Source organism: Apium graveolens, chromosome 8, assembly GCF_009905375.1.
Source record: "Apium graveolens cultivar Ventura chromosome 8, ASM990537v1, whole genome shotgun sequence".
Classification (NCBI taxonomy): domain Eukaryota; kingdom Viridiplantae; phylum Streptophyta; class Magnoliopsida; order Apiales; family Apiaceae; genus Apium; species Apium graveolens.
Window position 1 is genome coordinate 43,263,443 of NC_133654.1, and position 19,814 is coordinate 43,283,256.

The 19,814-nt window shown below is 36.0% G+C and overlaps 1 non-coding gene across 1 annotated transcript; it reads left to right on the top strand.

The window, feature by feature from the left end:
- The first annotated feature begins 2,284 nt into the window (after window positions 1-2,284).
- LOC141681979 (small nucleolar RNA R71) lies at window positions 2,285-2,391 on the top strand. The gene has a single exon (XR_012559384.1). It is a non-coding gene; the product is annotated as a small nucleolar RNA R71 (small nucleolar RNA).
- Window positions 2,392-19,814: the final 17,423 nt, after the last annotated feature.

Here is a 19,814-nt window from a genome sequence, read left to right on the forward strand (position 1 = left end):
TTTCAATGTCCTCATTGAAGGCAATAGTAAGGATTTCAGGCATACGTAGTCATCAGAAAGATCACCCTCTTCGGGTGGAGGATCAGGTGGTCAATCAACCTCGACACTAGTGGCTCGGAAAATAGTGCCTAAAGCCTGTGTCAAATCTGCAGCAAAATGACGATGAATGTCGTGCATGGCCTCCATACGCCTAATTACTCGCCTGTATTGGTCATCACCAACACCAGTCCTATTAACTACCTGCTGCACATGAGAAGAACCCTCTGTAGGCACTGGAAGATTCGTTCGGCTACCCTCTACATCATCAAAAATATATCTCAAGCCCTTATCATGTGGTGCATCTAAGAATGCATAACTCAGGTGATCTGGTAGTGGGTGAAGCTCAAGTGTGGAAAAATCTTCAATAGACGGTGCGAGACGCTCCTGAGAAATTTACAGCTCTACTAACCCAAGAGAAGCGAATGGCATATCCAACTTCCTCTTCCATGAAGGTGCATTCAAAACCTGCAGTTGCTCTGCTCCTTCCTTGTCATAAATAACTGATTTCCCCATTAAGGATTTCTCTAAGGTCTCTGACTTTGGCAATTGCTCAAGTTCCGAATTCACGACAGATTCTACCCACTCTACTTTAAAGCACTCCTCTTTAGATGTGGGTAACTTTATTGCCTTGAACACATTAAAAATGACCTTTTGATCGTGAACCTTCATCATAAACTCTCCTTTTTACACATCGATCATAGTTCAGCTAGTAGCTAAGAATGGTCTCCCCAAGATAATGGGAATCTTCTTATCCTCCTCAGAGTCAAGAATTACAAAGTCGGCAGGAAAGATAAGTTTGTCCACCTTGACCAAAACATCCTCCACTATACCTCGTGGATAAGCGATGGAAGTTGCAATGACATGTATGATGGTTTCAGATCAGGTAGACCAAGCTTCTTGAAGATAGATAAGGGCATCAAATTGATGCTAGCTCCCAAATCACATAAACACTTGTCAAAAGACAAGTTTCCAATAGTGCAAGGAATAGTGAAGCTTCTAGGATCTTTAAGTTTTGGAGGCAACTTCTGTTGCAGCACAACACTGCATTCCTCCGTAAGAGCAACGGTCTCTAAGTCATTGAGCTTCACTTTCCGAGAGAGAATTCCTTTCATAAACCTTGCATAGCTAGGCATCTGTTCAAGAGCTTCAGCGAAAGGTATGTTGATATGAAGTTTCTTGAACACCTCTAGAAACTTAGTAAATTGCTTATCCAACTTCTTCTTCTGCGGCCTTTTAGGAAAAGGGGGTGGAGGATAGATCTGTTTCTCCCCTGTATTACCCTCAGGAGGAGTGTGTTCCACAGTAGTCTTCCTTGGTTCCACCTCTGCTTCCTTCTACACTTCTTCTTCAACCGCAATCTCATTTTCTGGAATTGGCAAGGGTGCAGACGCACCTACATTCCTGTCAGAATTTTCAGACTCTTCATCTTCTTAAATTTGGGGACTTGTGACCCTTCCAGACCTCAAGGTGATGGCGTTCACCTGTTCTTCGACTTCCCTCTCACCTGGATTGGCTTCTGTATCACTAGGAAGCACTCCTGGTGGTCGATTCAATAAGGCGTTAGCAATTTTCCCTATTTGGTTCTCCAAATTCTGGATAGAAACAGCCTGGCTTTGGCATATAAGAGCCTGGTTTTTGCACATAAGCCGCAACTCCTCCAATTCAGATTTTTCAGTCGAAGACAGACCTACACCTCCATGAGTTTGTTATTAAGTTGGAGTTGTTGTCTTGGTGCGAATTTTGCTGAAAACCAAGAAGATTGAATTGCTCGTTTCTAAACTGTTGGAACAGCTGTTGCATCACATTCTGATTGTTGCTCCATCTGAAGTTAGAACGATTCCAGTTGTTAGGATGATAAGTGTCTGGAACTGGTTGCTGCGATCTCTGAAAGTTGCTCACAAACTGAGCTGATTTACTAGATATAGCGCATTGCTCTATCGCATAGCTCACAAACACTGGTTATCTGATTAACACCATAGTTAGCCAGAGAATCTATCTTCATAGACAACTCCTTTAGTTGAGCAGTGATAGCTGTAGCTGTATCCACTTAAAAAACTCCTGCTACCTTGCCCATTGGCAATTTCTGAGTTGGATATTGATATTCATTAGTAGCCATCAGTTCAATTAGATTATAGGCTTCCTCATAGCTCTTTGCCCATATGCTCCACCTGATGCTGCGTCGAGCATGGGTCTTGACTGTGCTCCCAACCCGTTATAAAAATAATTGATGATCATCCATTTAGGAATTCCATGATGAGGACATTTCCTAAGCATCTCCTTGTAGCGCTCCCAAGCTTCATATAAAGATTCTTCTGATTGCTGCGAAAATTAAGTAATAGCATTTCTGATTGCAGCTGTCTTCGCCATAGGGAAGAATTTAGTGAGAAACTTTTGAACAAGATCTTCCCAAGTAGTAATCGAACTAGCTGGTAGAGAGTATAACCAGCTCTTAGCCGTGTCCCTCAGAGAGAATGGAAACAGTCTCAGCTTCACAACATCTTCAGAAATATCGTTGAACTTGAAGGTGTCGCAGATCTCAATGAAATCCCTAATGTGCATATTGGGATCTTCCGTTGGAGAACCCCCAAACTGGATTGAATTCTGGACCCATTAAATTATGCCAGGCTTATCTCAAAGGTATTAGCTGGGATAGCTGGTCTGAATATGCTAGATTGAATGTCATTCATCTTGGGTTGAGAAAAGTCCATCAAGGCTTTCATTCGTGCTGCTGGATCTCCCATTGTAACGAGTACCTGAAACACAACAAGTAAACCATGAAAGTAAAAGAGTCCTAGTCAGCGAACTTTAACGACCACTGATGGAAAGTACATAAACTATCAATTAACACTACAGTCCCGGCAGCGGCGCCAAAAACTTGTTAGTCACTAAACACGTGCTAATAATATATGCAAGTATACGAGTTCGCTAGTAGTATAGAATCTTTTCTAGTTCGTTCCCACAGAGACTGTATTGGTTAACTATCTAACTTATGAACCTAAGCAACAATGTATGGTTATTAGCCAATGCTAAGACTATAACAAATTGAGATTGTTTATAACTAAAAATTATGCTAACAATTATAACTACTAGAATAAGATTGACTGAGTTGATATATATGACAAACTTGGGATTCTAATTTCATTAAATACTTCATTCAATAGCTTTATTATTCTTATCATTAGCATGCAATGGTGATGACACTAATCAGACAATATGTTACTGATAAACGCCAACTTTCGTTGCACGAGTACCATTCTACCAGACATCCATAAAAGAGATAGAAGCTGAATAAGCACCAATTATATTGAGACCCTATATGTGTATAGAATTTGACAACATAACGGTTTAAGCACAAGTTATCTATCTTGATTACATAGGGCAAGTAAGATGGTTAAAATTACCTACGAATCATGCATAACAAATACATGAACCTATGCTAGCATGGCAAGTTCTAAATCCTTAAATTCACGTTCACTTCATTAAGAATTAACACAATATCTTATAAGTTCGCGACGCTCGTAAGACGAATATGCACAACCAATACTAGGATATCATACAATCACAACATACTAATGCATCAAACAATTTAACTAAAGAAATCCATAATAAATCCGCTAGAACCCCACGATTAAAATTAGCCCATAATCGGACTCAGGGTTCCGATGAAAATATGATATAGCAAACGTATTCTTTATACGAATAAATAAAACCAAGTACAAACAAGAGTATAGGTTCAGTAAAATAAGAAACAAGCATCCAAATTACAACTCAAAACAAGATTCACAAGAATAAACTAGATCGTCTTCGCGTTTGTTGAATTGTGCTAAAGGTCTCTTGTCGTCTTCTCATTACGCTCTGGTCCGTTTCTGACTTGATATACATTAAAAATGATCTAAAGTTATTTATATAGCAGCCCTCAACAATCTAGAAGCCTTTCCTTTTAGAATTGTAGTAGAAACATGATTCTGAAATTCGGCCTCGGCGCAGCCGCGCGCTATCAAAGTGCGGATGCGCTGTATTTCTGGAACCCTGGCGCGGCCGCGCGCTATCACAGTGCGGGCGCGCCTTCCTTCTGGGAAAAACTCAAATTTCTTCTTAAATCTTGCTGCTTCGAGCCGACTTTCCACGAGCTTTTATTCCAACACCACCTGGACACCATATTAGCACCAAAACAATGCTAATTCACCTGATTACCTGAATAGTGCCTGAAATGCAAAAACACTAGAAAACACATTAAAACACATAACACCTTGAGTACAAATACATCAATTCAAAGCTTATTAGAGCATAATAAAGTGTCATAAATGTCACTCAATAGTAACTTCATGACACCTACTGACCTTAAGCTCATTTCATCATATATAACCTAAACTAGCATTTTATCAAAGGAATCATTGCATGCAACTCACAAAAATCAATTATCAAGAGGTTAAAAGAACCACTATATTGGCAATATCACATCTTCGAGTTTTTAAGCAAAAATTTGAACCATATATCCTAAATAATCACTTGATATCTACTGAATATAATCACTTATCATCGTGGAATACTTCATCTAGCATTTTTATAACAAAGAGCATAGCATGCATCTCATACAAGTCTAGTACCAAAGCACAAAATCAACAAGTATAGTCTCTTACTCCGAAAACCACTTAGAAACCAACATGCAAATGCTAACTTAATGTATCTTGAAGGAAAAAAGGCATGCAAGAGTTTAAACATGATAAAATAACATTTTTCAAGAGCAAGACTTTCAAAAACAACATGCATGGTCATTTTTATAAAAACTACCTAAGATCAACACTCTAAACATTCGGCTCTTAAGAAATCATTGCCAAATGTTTATGAACAAGATTATGACTTGGAAAAATAGAAGTGTAACACCTCTCCAAGATCACATCTTTCTCATTTTTATAAGCCACCATGGTTGCAACCTTGAGTTCATACGAACCAAGGCCTGAACTTCGGCTTTTTCAACATGCATGCACAAAACTCACCTCAAAATGAAGCTACTCCACTTGATGATGAAGATCTTGGCTTGACTAACTTGAGAAGTGAAAGAAAATTAAAAGAAGTGAAGAAAAATGGCAAGAGTGGGGTGGGGGTGTGCTTCGGTCGAGAGGGAGAGATGAGAGGAGAGGGTGAGGTGTTTGAATGCAGGTGAGGTGAATAATGAGTGCTTCCACTTGGTTTTGTTACTAAAAATGGTAGTGGAGTAGAGTATTTACACAAATGTCCCTCTTTCTAGTTGTGACAAGATTGCATGCAAGGTTAAAGAAGTAAACTAGCAAGTTAGCGGGGTTGCAAGTTACGGAGTTAGCCTTGGACTCTATTATATGCTAAAATGCATGCAAGGGTACACTAATAATCTATTAATTAATAAAAGTATGATTAAAAATATTGGATTTTAGTAAATGAAATACAAATCCATAAATCACAAAATTAATACCATAAATACTATAAGATTTTAGAAGTTTTATAAAATTGTTTTCAAAATTTTTTAACAAGAATATATTTTAAAAGAATTTTCAAAAATTAATACTCTAATATATAAGCCACATAAAAATATAATTAACAACTCTAAGCCACATAAGAAATTGCAAGTAATTTGATTCTAATCGCAACTATTATTATCTAAACGTGATAAACTCAAACATTATATAATTGCGTAACGAAATTTTCTTGCGTATGCTCATAATAATCTAACAATGTTCGCAATGCCACACAACAAAGAATGTATACGAACACATTGAATTCACAAAATTTCTGGCATCTATTACTTGAAAAATTTATATAGTGCACGAAACGGAATATTACATTACACTATATCAAATATTTACAGGCATTACAGTCGGGATCATTGATAATTAGGTCCGGCCTCCCAATGACAATATGGGGAAAGCCCAATGTCATTATAAATTAATTCAATCCACTAAAGAATTAATATTTGCACTACCTTTCCTAATTCCGTAAATTAATTATTTAATCCGGCTCCCATTATTTGCTTATTAAATTCCACATTTTTATGATATCGCATGTCCATTAATTAAATTAATTTATGACAACTATGCACAATAACAAATCTTCCTGTAGGACTAAAGCACAATTATCTTTATGAGATTTCAAGAGGACATCATCACCCGAATATATTCTTCGGACATGGTTTCCTTTTATAGTCAATATCCCACTCTGTATATAATTGTTATTCCCAAACAATCTAAACAAGAATTACAGAAGGGGGGTTGAATGTAATTCTGGCTTCTTTTCAATTTCAAGAACAGTTCTTCTACAAATAAATTATTGTGTTTGATTTAGCAATGGTACGGAATGAAAGTAGTGTAGAAATCAAAGCACGAAGTATTTAAATACAAGTATTTAAAAACTTTCTGGTGGATTGAAATTTTCCACTAAAGATATATAATAAGTAGAGAACTCTGTGTTACAAAATTGTACACAGCTTCTTGCAAGTTAAACTACAAGAACAGAGAAATTCTTTACAGATTTTTGCCTTATCTATTTCTCTGGTAATTGCTTACTAACTTGGATAGATAGTCCTTCTAGTTCTACTAGCTACACTTGGTTTATATATCACCAAGTTACATGATAAAAAGACAAGTAAATAAGACAAACATTTTTTAGCCTGATATCATACTACTTCACTTCTCTTTCCAGCATCTTTGAATAACTTCAGTTTAGCATGGAAAGGGGAATGCTTCTTTGTTCTCTAAACCCTGCAAATAGGCTGCCACATTCCATTTGCATACAATCAATGCATGTGACTGTCAAGTCACTATCAACTGTTCTTTTGAATTTGAACATCCGTTGAAGCTTCATTGAATCATCCGTTAAAACTGTGGTTGATCATCCATTGAAACTTTGGCTGATCATCCATTGAGACTATGTGGATCATCCATTGAAACTTTAGATGAGCATTCGTTGAAGCTTTTTGAATCATCCATTGAGACTGTTTTCTTGGTAGTTAACTCCATTATATTTATACAAGATTACAAGGCATCTGATATTTACAATTAACCAACCTATCTTGCATATTAATCTAGTAGTCAACATGACTTAAAATACTTTACAAAATCTAGACTAAGCTATTTAAGTATGCATAAATGTGCTACTGATCTTATTATTACATAAGCTACTCTTTCAATGGATGTTGAAATGATCTCCGTTGAAAGGTACAATTTCACTTAAATCAAATCTACTTAAAATTTTGTTCAAGTTATCATTATATACACAACATATTCCTAATAATCTCCCTCAATTTATGTCTACTGGAATTATAGCCATAATGTAATACCCCCAAATCCGGGGTCGGGGATCCGGGTTGTCACGAGTTCCATTTCCCTTAATAACACCCAATCTTAATAAATAATCAACTACTCTGTACTGTGACCCCACAATAAACACACACAGCACAAGTTATAGTCTCAGAGATGAATATCCAAAAATAATCACAAGTCATTTTATTCCACAATTATCTGCCAATACACCTTAAAAGGGTTTCTGAATAAATTTACATTTCTTTGCCATTATTACAATTCATAAATATACATAAATCTGGTACATCAAAAGTTGAAGCCTAGCCTATTGGTAGTTCCTACCTCAGCTACAGCGACATCAATGCCTATAGGAAACTGCTGAACGTTTCCTATCCGCTCGCGAATTGGGAGCTTGGTCTTGTTCAACTTTTCTATCTGTTGTTGTGTGATGAAAGAAGAAAGCAAGGGTGAGCAGCAAGCCCACCAAAATAATATGTATAATGATTTACAGTATATGAGCCTTCTCATAGTACTCATGAAAGTCTTGGTCAAAAGAAATGAACCAAGTTTGATATCTTAATGCGATGAAGTCGCAAAATATTCAGTACATATACATATATACTTTTCAAAATCTTGGAAGTCCTCTTCCATGCATAATATACACAGAGTTCCAGTTTATAACTGTATAAAACTATCGTTGCAAGGTGATCTCATATATCTAACCTTGTCTCAACGTTTTTCTGAAAATCTTTGACATACATAAGATAATCATTTACTAGATATAAGTTTAAAAGATGAAGTTACAAGATACTCCAATATACTTATATCTTTTCCAAATACTACTTGAACTACCACCGTTCAAGTTATAATTAGTTTCAAAAGTTCATCACATAGATGAGACTACAAGATAATACTTGAATAGATTCAATCTTTGAAATATTATTGAATGAAATGAAGTTACGAGATACTTCATTAAGTCCCGATATATATATATACACCTATATATATCTCTCATACATTTCCGAAAAACCTCTGTCATGTAAAGTATGAACAGAGTTGCAATATCCAATGAATTTGGAAAGAAAAGAAATTTTGGCATAAACCTGATATCTTGCTGATCAGGCAAAGATACCAATAAGTAACCTTTTCTACTAGTAGATGGATGAATCCCCCACCGGTCATCACCCTGGTCGTATTAGGACCTTGTGCTGGACCGCCACCCGGCCTCTTACGCGTTGATGGACTGCCACCCAGCCACTTACACTTTGATAGACCGTACCCCGGCCTGTCGCTTATGCCGACTCAATTAGATGGACTTACTCCCCGAACATTGGACAAGTAATCAAACTGTTTATCAAAACAGCAACCTTGTTGCGAATATAAAATACACCACAGAGCAGGATCCCTCAGGTTTTGAGCGAGTATTTAAATCCCCTTTAAAAAGAAGATCTTAAATATAAAAATGAGTTTTGGGATCCGCTCTAACTTTTAAAATCATTTTGAAGACTCGAAAACATTTTTAAGAATATTTGGAGTACTGCTGATTTATTAAAATAAATCAGTCCCGATATATTAGGGATATCTGAATATTATTATTTAAATAATATTCTCATAAAGATACTCCTTATAAAAATAATCGAAGTAAAAGTTTTAAAACTCATACTTGAAATGAATATTAAATAACCAAAGATATACTTATACGAAAGTACTATCTTTATTTGAATAATCGAAAATAAGTTTGATTATCGAAACATTATTCTTTAATAAAATAAAGAATATTATTAAATAATAAGCGGAGTCATAATACCTCGAATGAATATTATAATTAATATTCATTAAATAAATTAAACGGAATCATACATCCTCAAATGAATATTCAAATAATATTCATTAAATAATATAACTGAGTCATAAGCCCTCGAATGAATATTATAAATAATATTCATTAAATAAAATAAAGTTAAAGTTATCGAATAAACCTTATTCGATTAATAGATTTGAAAACTATAACCATATATATATAAAAATATATATATTATACTCGGGAACATCGACTCCCAGTTTAGAAATATGTTCACCTTTGGGTCCCCTATACTAAGGGTAAACTCAAATACCGCTTATCTCTAGCATAGATATTATGCAACTATAAGCATTTGAACCAACAGATATATAAATCAAGAATATGAAACAGGCATGCATATATACCATATCACATGCTACAATATATCGCAAGAATTTGCTAATAACAAATATGCATTTATCGCAAGATCATGCATATACACATATACATCACAACAACAGTTATACGGGTAGAAAACTTGCCTGAGTGCTCCCAGATAGGCTTAAGCTTAGAGTGGGTCCGATAACCTATGAACAACAACATAAGTCGGAATTAAACCCCGGTCGCTTAAGAAACTAGACTTTAAATATTTAGAGTCCTAACGTTCGCTTTCGCGCTTAACGATTTACTTAAGTCGCTCGAGTACCCTTGGCTCCACCATTTTTAATAAATTAACCATTACGATTTTTAAGGCGATTCTTTTGCAAGTGTCTTACCAACTTCCTATTACACCTTACATAAATGTTTCATACTTCAATTAGTCCTTTAAGGTCTTTAACCTATGTTTCAAAGTAAGGCGAGGGGTAATGATTTGTTCGCGAAACGTCGTTACTTAAAACGGTCGTTTCTCCTAAACCGTACATCGGAATCAAACGAACCACATATCAAAACGAAGCTCGTAACATGAACTATCTAAACATTGCAATGGTCAAAACCTAGCAGTGAGTTCCCGGGTCCTAATGTTAAGAATAAAAACAGTCTAAAGTAAATCGGGATTTACGACGGCTATGTTTACGCGATTTCCCAATTTTATACCATCTCAAATCGACCACCAATCAATCCCAATTCATTCATACAACCAACATCCATCCAAAACACACTACAACAGTCCCAACACCTCAAGTTCTTCCAATTTATGTTATTCTCATCATGAATTTAAACTATACTTAATTCCTTTAACAAATCAACAAGATTCAACATTCATTTCACTACCACTCCAACCCAAACTCTAAACAAACAAGCTTCATGCTTCACATATACTATATCAATCATAACCATTCCTAAATACTCAAAACTAAAGCTAGGGTTTGGAGTTTATACCTTCTTGAAGCTTCTTAACACAACACAAGAGCTTTGAATGCCTAAAGAACCTTGATCCTTGCTTGTATAACCTTAAACTTTCATAAAAATTCAAGAAACTAAAGTTATTTCTTTGAAAGTTACTATTCACCATCTTCTTCCTTGAATTATTGGAAGAGATTGTGAAGGAATTTGAATCTTAAACTCATGGAATAGCTATATCTATGCATAAGGAGTACTAGATAATTATCTTACCAATTAAGGAAGCTTGGAACTTGAATTTTGAAATTCTTCTTCTTGAAAATGGAGAAAAGCCGAGAGCAAGCTTGGAAGAAAGAGAGATTTTTGTGTTTTTGTGATTTTTTTAGCTTAGCTTGGTTGGTTTTTGTTTTGATTTTTGGTTAATTACCTTATTAACCTTATATTTGTGTGGTTATAAACCAACCACACCTCCTATTTCCCTATGTCATGCTTGCATCACCTTATTGTGTCATCATCTCTTACTTGCCCTCTCCTTATTGGTTGGATGACCTCATCATCCCTAACCTCCTTGATTAACTTCCTAATTGTTTGCCTAATGACCGCTGATCTGTTATACGGTTCGCTTAACTTTCGTTTTCGTTTATCGTTTGAGGGATTATACCCGGGATCTTATTACTTGGGTTTCCTTAACCTTTCTCAATACATTATATTCTTTTTATGATCCTCTCTTATAATCCTTTTATTTAAATTCTTTTTATCCTGTTACCTTATACTCAATTCTTTCGGTATCTGGTGGATTTTCGGGAAAAATCAAAGTGTTCGAATTTAGATTCTGACGATCTTTACATACACTTATATACCACATAGAGTACTACTAATATCTCAGAAGATCAATAAAAGAACCCCTACATAGTGTGGCATGAAAAGTTTTCTCATTTAGCATAATCTGCAAAATCACTATTCATAAGGGTTTCAAAAAAATTCCAAAATTTGGGGTTATTACAGTCTCCCCTCCTTAAAAGGATTCCGTCCCGGAATTAGATAGAAAATGAATAGGGATACTCTCTTAACATTGCACTTTCTAACTCTCGAGTAAATTTTCCCACATTGTGGTTCTTCCATCAAACTCTGAATAGTTTGATAACCCTTCTCATAAGCACTTGTTCCTTTTTCACTCTATAACCCTTCCTGGTTGCTCCATATAGGTTACGTCTGGTTGCATGCCTATGCGCTCATATGCCCCTATTTGTCTAGCATTCGAATTACACTTCCTTAACATTGATACGTGGAACACGTTAAGAACTTGCTAAATGTTCGGGGGGTAGGGCTAGCTCATATGCTAACTTCCCAATATGTCTTAATATCTCCAAGGGTCCAACAATTCGTGGGCTTAGCTTTCCTTTCTTTCCGAACCTCATCCATCCTTTCCAAGGGAATACCTATAACAGCACTAGGTCCCCTACTTCCTATTCCTTGTCCTTTCGTGTCAAATCAACATACTTCGTGTGCCCATCTTGGGCTACTACCAGCCGTCCTCTGATTAAATCTATTATATCCTTGGTCCTTTGGACCACTGCTGGTCTAAGCATCTTGCGCTCTGCAATATCATCATATCATAAGGGAGATCGACATTGTCTTCCCTCGAGGATCTCATAAGGAGATACCTCAATACTGACATATGATCTATTGTCGTAAGAAAACTCAATCCGTGTTAAGTGACCATTTCAAATTCTTTCAAGTCTATTGCACAGACTCTCATCATAGCTTCTAGCATTATAGCTTTTGCTTCTCAATACCCATTCTTTTCCAGTTCGTAGTCATTACTATCTTCCGTACATAATACTATACTAGTTACACTTTTGCTCGTTAGCGTTCTATAACCTTTTAATAAATGCATAAACCTTAGTATCACGAACGCGTTAGAATCGGAATACCACCGCACTGATACTACTCCTTTCTAGCTGTTTCTATCTTCGAAAGCTTGATCCATCGTATAGAAGTAAAGGAATTTGTTGAGAGATCACTATGATCATGAACACTTGTTACATTGCATAGTTAGTACAGAAGGTGGCCAGCCTTTAGTACTTGACAAGCAATTAAACAATAGCTGGTATCCTACTCGGCTTCTATCACACAGATAGATAGTCATTCGGCAATACCTCCCCTTCTGGAAGGGTTGTTCTTCTCAGTTTATATGAAATGAAAAGAAGAGAAAAGAACGAATTGAAGAGAATTGTATATATGAAAAAAAATATACTGCCACAAAATATCTGGCTTGGAACCTACCTCTGAACTATAGAGGTTTGTCATAGGAGAACAAAACATATGTGTATATATATCAACATCAAGTATTATTGCATCGCATTTCGCATGCTTAAATATTTTTGCTATTCCGTCCATCATTCTATGGACCCATGCTCTTCCTCGAGCTTATACACAATCACCTTTGAAACTCCCTCGATATCGAAAATCGAATCTGGGATCTCATTCTAGACATCATCGTTACTAGAATTCTATGCTTGCATCGCAACCTTCCTCGTATAGTAATACGACTCTCTCTATTGATAAGAAGGAATAAATATTCAATAGGTAGATACTCTACTTAATTAGTCTATCAATGATAACTTATACTCTACCACGACCCGATTAGTGGTATTCAATCTCAACATCCATTCCAATACAACTCTCACGGTTGTAATCAGCTCATTACTCGCAGAATCATTGTTGCATTACTATGGTCCACCACTGACCTACTATCGTCATTCACTTTCCATGAAATCTTAATATCTAACCATACGGAGTCCATACATGTCGTATAGAATACTTCTAAGGAGTTAACATAACCACCAATCATAATTCATGAAGAACACTCCAAACTCTGACGTACTTTCATGACATGAAGCATATAAAATTGCAGAAGAGTTTCAATCAAAGCACCGATAGCAGGTTAATACCATTCTTAATCATATGTCTTCCATAGAAGACTTAACTCAAAGGTTTGTTTAGTCCTTTTTGAAATATGGTCCTGGATTATTCTCAAGATAGTACCTTCTGAGATAGATAGCCCGCTCATGGCGATTACACGAATTAAACCTTTACCAACTACTATTACGGTTGGGTATTGCACAGTCTTCAGAAGGAATGTCAATCTTCCAAACCATAATACAACCTGCATAGCTTTAACCATCATCACTGTATTCCTTTGGCACAAGCGCCTATAATTATCCTCTTACCTTTAAAGTGTCGGCCACCTCTTTGGCCTTTCCTGATAGTAAAATTTCCTTACAGTCAATGTCATTTTAACCACCTCCAAATAAATTTTCTACCTTATTTCAATCACAGCTTATGTGAAGATGTTTTCCTTAAAATCTGATGAGTAAAAAAAAATATCACCATTTTTCCATAAGTTATTGCCTCGGTCTTTAGAGGTTAATCACTGTCACGACTAACTCTCAATCATAATTAGAACATCTTTTATCTTAAGTCCTAATTGCCTTGAACAATTTCGACCATTACTGGTTCGATCCATACCTTCTCGTGGTTTAACACGTGCCCCACTTGGCATCATTATAATTACGTCATATTTCCTTTATCAACATTTCTATTCTTGAGAATTTTGAATATTACCTTTCTCCTTGTAAAACCTCTAAGGTTATCCTTGAATCGTTCCTCATGTATTCCCTAGATACAGGGCATATCAAGATACCATTTATTAATACCAGAATCATTGTCTATATACTTCTGAAAAATTTCTCCACTGATCCTTAAAGGTTGTTATTACCTTAATCCTTTCCAATTCATATTGTCAAAACTCATGATGTCCCTATTAAGGGTGAAATGCCAACCTTTATGCATTCCCCTAGGATTCGTTTTAAGTTACTAATGTTCTATCCTTAATTCCACCTTTAAAAAGGTACATGCATCCTTCCATGGATAAATCAAGTCATATATCCCTGATAAGGGTGTCTTATTCAATCATTCCCACCTCGATAGTATATGCCTAATTTTCACAATAACATCTGTATTCAAAATGAGGTCAATCAATATGGCCTCCAAAAGATAACAACGGTTATCCGCTTTTCTTGCCTAATTTGGTAACGATAACAAGGATGTTCTGGAAGATATTGGTCGTGTTCAACGTGACTTCTTCTTAATAATTCCTTATTTACTTTTGTTGTTTATCTCAACAGTCATCTCAATGTTGGGATATCTTTCATACCTGGCGTCTCCCTTTCTGGGTATCATGCCACCGGTCTTACACTTCACCTTTTTGAAGGTCACTTCCTTCATCCAATTTTCTTAATTTCTTACTTTCTTGTCTCCTCAGTCTATCCGCGTCTCATTATTTATCCTTCGAATTATCTCAAGGTTTCCTCGAATCCTCCCAACTTACAGGGGATAAAATATATGTATCTCTTATGCCCTCAACCATCAATTTTAACTCATGGTGAATCACCCTCATCCTGACGAATGCATATTTTTCTATTTCTATTGCTACAAGTCTTTAGGGTTTCCTCATACCCAACTCCCTTATCATACCTCAAACTCTATTGCCTTTATATTCCTTTCCACTTCAGTTTCTTTTTATTTTCCTTTCTCTTATCCTTATTTCATGAACCAACACAACATAAGTATTGATTTCAAACATCCCGTCATTCTGGATTCGTGTCCTCAGAACGAATCTTGACAACTTTTACAACTTAGATTCATAATTCATCATACTCATCCGCTTTTGTTCAAGCTCCAAAGCTTTTACACTATCTCCTTATCTTTGGGAATTACTTTCCTGAAAACAATTGACTAAACTTAAATCAGTTTATTATAATCTCTTGCTTCGTGCCTTCCTTGGCCTTTCACCAGCGGGTGGTCTCTCTCTTAGGAGGGTAAGTGACAAAAACAATCTTTTGTGATTCGTCAATCATTCAGAATCTCAAATGATTCCTCTATTTCCTTTATCCAGACTCTTGCCTCGACTAGGTCAACCTGTTCCTTGGAACTCTGAGAGCTTAGAGACTTAAAGGTCTTGAAAGAATTTCCTACCGCATTGTTTTCTCAAGGTGGTGGTTGGGGATAATAGTCTAAGTTCTGTCTAGACAGGTCCATAAATTGCCGTATAGGAGTACCGTCTCGGGTCTCCTTTCCTTACTCGACTTTCTGTTTCCTTAGTATGAAATGTTTCAACCTTTCTCCCATAATCGGGGTTATCTTAAACATTAAAAACCTTGTTTTCCACTCAATTATGTTATGGGTTCTTTCTTTCTTGATGGCAACCTCCCTGACTATCACATTCAGGGTTTGCCCTAAATCTTATTCCTCAAACTATGGCTCTCATCTAAGTTCTCATCCTTAAGCTCTTGAACTTTTGGAACCCAATTTCTGTAGGAACACCTCATTATCCCCTTATCATCTTTCTCGGTATGGATCTCTTCTCCAGTCATTGACTCTCTGCCTTCATTCATCACTTTTTCTTGGCATAATATTATATTTTCCAATAATCCAGACCGCCTAGCGATCTCAAACAGCTTTTCGGTACCGGCTCCGGTTGCGTTCACTTTTATTTCCATTTTCTCAAAATCTCTTATCAACTCTCTTAGAGACAATATCATCTTGAGTTTCTCCTTTCTACTAAGGGCATTAGCCACCATTTTGGCTTTCCCTGGATGATAAAGAATCTCATAACCGTAATCCTTGATTAGCTCTAACCACCTCATTTGGCGCATGTTGAGCTCTTTCTGTGTGAAAATGTATTAGAGCACTTATGGCTTGTGTAAATCTCGCACTTCTCTCCATACAAGTAGTGCCTCCAATCTTTAGGGCAAAACTATTGCCACGAGCCCAAGCTCATGGGTGGGGATATCAAATTTTATATTCCCTTAATTGTCTTAACACGTACGCGATTACCTTGTTGTGCTGTATAAGAAGCACCCTAATTCCTTATGTGAAGCGTCACTACACTTCACAAAATCTCATTTTCCATCCGACAACGCCAACATAGGGAACGTCACCAACCTTTGCTTCGGTTCTTAAAAGTTGTTCTTGCATTTCTCTGTCCATTCGAACTTCTCAGTCTTACGAGTAAGCCGCGTTAAAGGGGCTACTATCTTTACAAACTTGAACGAACCTCTGGTAGTGACCGGCCAATCCTACCTCTGGGAGTTGCCCTAACCACGGTCATCAATTTCTCAGTGGTCCTTTATTCATTTTTGTCAGGATCCTTCACGGGATCCTCCTCAGCAACAATCCCTTCTAGGACAACATCCTCAACCGCTACATCCTCAATATCAACATCATCTGGTCCCGCGTTAGGACGCTTTATCGGATCCATAATCCGATCTCCAATTGGTAATAAAACATCATCACGCTGTTACTCCTCAACCTCAGGGTTCGGAGTCCCGCTACCATATACGATAACGAACTACGCTTCAATCACGATATTTATAAGGGTTCCCATAAGGGTTTTAACTGTCAGTACTACGTTAGGTAGCCCGACTATGAACTTGGCAAGAGTTCTTATTATCTTAGTTATTATCTTAACGTCACATCATCTCTGAGGTTTATAACGCTTAGCTCTGATACCATTTCTGTAACACCCCCAAATCCGGGGTCGGGGATCCGGGTTGTCACGAGTTCCATTTCTCTTAATAACACCCAATCTTAATAAATAATCAACTACTCTGTACTGTGACCCCACAATAAACACACACACCACAAGTTATAGTCTCAGAGATGAATATTCAAAAATAATCACAAGTCATTTTATTCCACAATTATCTGCCAATACACCTTAAAAGGGTTTCTGAATAAATTTACATTTCTTTGCCATTATTACAATTCATAAATATACATAAATCTGGTACATCAAAAGTTGAAGCCTAGCCTATTGGTAGTTCCTACCTCAGCTACAGTGACATCAATGCCTATAGGAAACTGCTGAACGTTTCCTATCCGCTCGCGAATTGGGAACTTGGTCCTGTTCAACTTTTCTATCTGTTGTTGTGTGATGAAAGAAGAAAGCAAGGGTGAGCAGCAAGCCCACCAAAATAATATGTATAATGATTTACAGTATATGAGCCTTCTCATAGTACTCATGAAAGTCTTGGTCAAAAGAAATGAACCAAGTTTGATATCTTAATGCGATGAAGTCACAAAATATTCAGTACATATACATATATACTTTTCAAAATCTTGGAAGTCCTCTTCCATGCATAATATACACAGAGTTACAGTTTATAACTGTATAAAACTATCGTTGCAAGGTGATCTCATATATCTAACCTTGTCTCAATGTTTTTCTGAAAATCTTTGACATACATAAGATAATCATTTACTAGATATAAGTTTAAAAGATGAAGTTACAAGATACTCCAATATACTTATATCTTTTCCAAATACTACTTGAACTACCACCGTTCAAGTTATAATTAGTTTCAAAAGTTCATCACATAGATGAGACTACAAGATAATACTTGAATAGATTCAATCTTTGAAATATTATTGAATGAAATGAAGTTACGAGATACTTCATTAAGTCCCGATATATATATACACCTATATATATCTCTCATACATTTCCGGAAAACCTCTGTCATGTAAAGTATGAACAGAGTTGCAATATCCAATGAATTTGGAAAGAAAAGAAATTTTGGCATAAACCTGATATCTTGCTGATCAGGCAAAGATACCAATAAGTAACCTTTTTTACTAGTAGATGGATGAATCCCCCACCGGTCATCACCCTGGTCGTATTAGGACCTTGTGCTGGACCGCCACCCGGCCTCTTACGCCTTGATGGACTGCCACCCAGCCACTTACACTTTGATAGACCGTACCCCGGCCTGTCGCTTATGCCGACTCAATTAGATGGACTTACTCCCCGAACATTGGGCAAGTAATCAAACTGTTTATCAAAACAGCAACCTTGTTGCGAATATAAAATACACCACAGAGCCGGATCCCTCGGGTTTTGAGCGAGTATTTAAATCCCCTTTAAGAGGAAGATCTTAAATATAAAAATGAGTTTTGGGATCCGCTCTAACTTTTAAAATTATTTTGAAGACTCGAAAACATTTTTAAGAATGTTTGGAGTACTGCTGATTTATTAAAATAAATCAGTCCCGATATATTAGAGATATCGGAATATTATTATTTAAATAATATTCTCATAAAGATACTACTTATAAAAATAATCGAAGTAGAAGTTTTAAAACTCATACTTGAAATGAATATTAAATAACCAAAGATATACTTATACGAAAGTACTATCTTTGTTTGAATAATCGAAAATAAGTTTGATTATCGAAACATTATTCTTTAATAAAATAAAGAATATTATTAAATAATAAGTGGAGTCATAATACCTCGAATGAATATTATAATTAATATTCTTTAAATAAAATAAACGGAGTCATACATCCTCAAATAAATATTCAAATAATATTCATTAAATAATATAACTGATTAATAAGCCCTCGAATGAATATTATAAATAACATTCATTAAATAAAATAAAGTTAAAGTTATCGAATAAAACTTATTCGATTAATAGTTTTGAAAACTATAACCATATATATATAAAAATATATATATTATACTCGGGAACATCGACTCCCGGTTTAGAAATATGTTCACCTTTGGGTCCCCTATACTAAGGGTAAACTCAAATACCGCTTATCTCTAGCATAGGTATTATGCAACTATAAGCATTTGAACCAACAGATATATAAATCAAGAATATGAAACATGAAAGGAATATGTCCTAAGTCCAATCATGTATGAGGATTTAGGAATAACTTTTATGTAATCTGTTTTGATTTCATTGATATTAATAAAAGACTTGTTTTGTTTTTATTACGGGCTTTATCTATTTAAGTGTTTAAATAAGATATACCATAGTTTAGAGTAAAGTATTTTATGGATTATGATGAGATCATAATAGTGAGACCTAAAAAGATGATAACTCTAAACTTAAATAGTTCCTGGTCATAGGATTACTAACTAGTAATTAATAATCCACAAAGATCGGTACATAGTATGCTTGCTTCATTATGAAGGATGTCTGTTCTCATAGACATTTGTGTGGTGACACTATAGCTAGTATGTAGGTGCTTATTATAGAATAAGTTCACTGAACATGACTCGCACAGCTGAACAACTGATGGAGTTCACTCACGTGTCAGCAGTTGTTCACCTAGTGATAGTTGTACAAGTATCCTTAGACTTGAGGTCATCATAGTCATCTTGTGTACACTGAACTATGCTTTGGTTTAGTTCTTAGTCTCCAGGGACAATTATTAGGGCTCTTCTGGGTATAGGAATTTGTACACGAAGATAGTGTATGATCAATAAAGGATCTACCCCTTCCAGTGAAGGAAGCGAATGTTCAA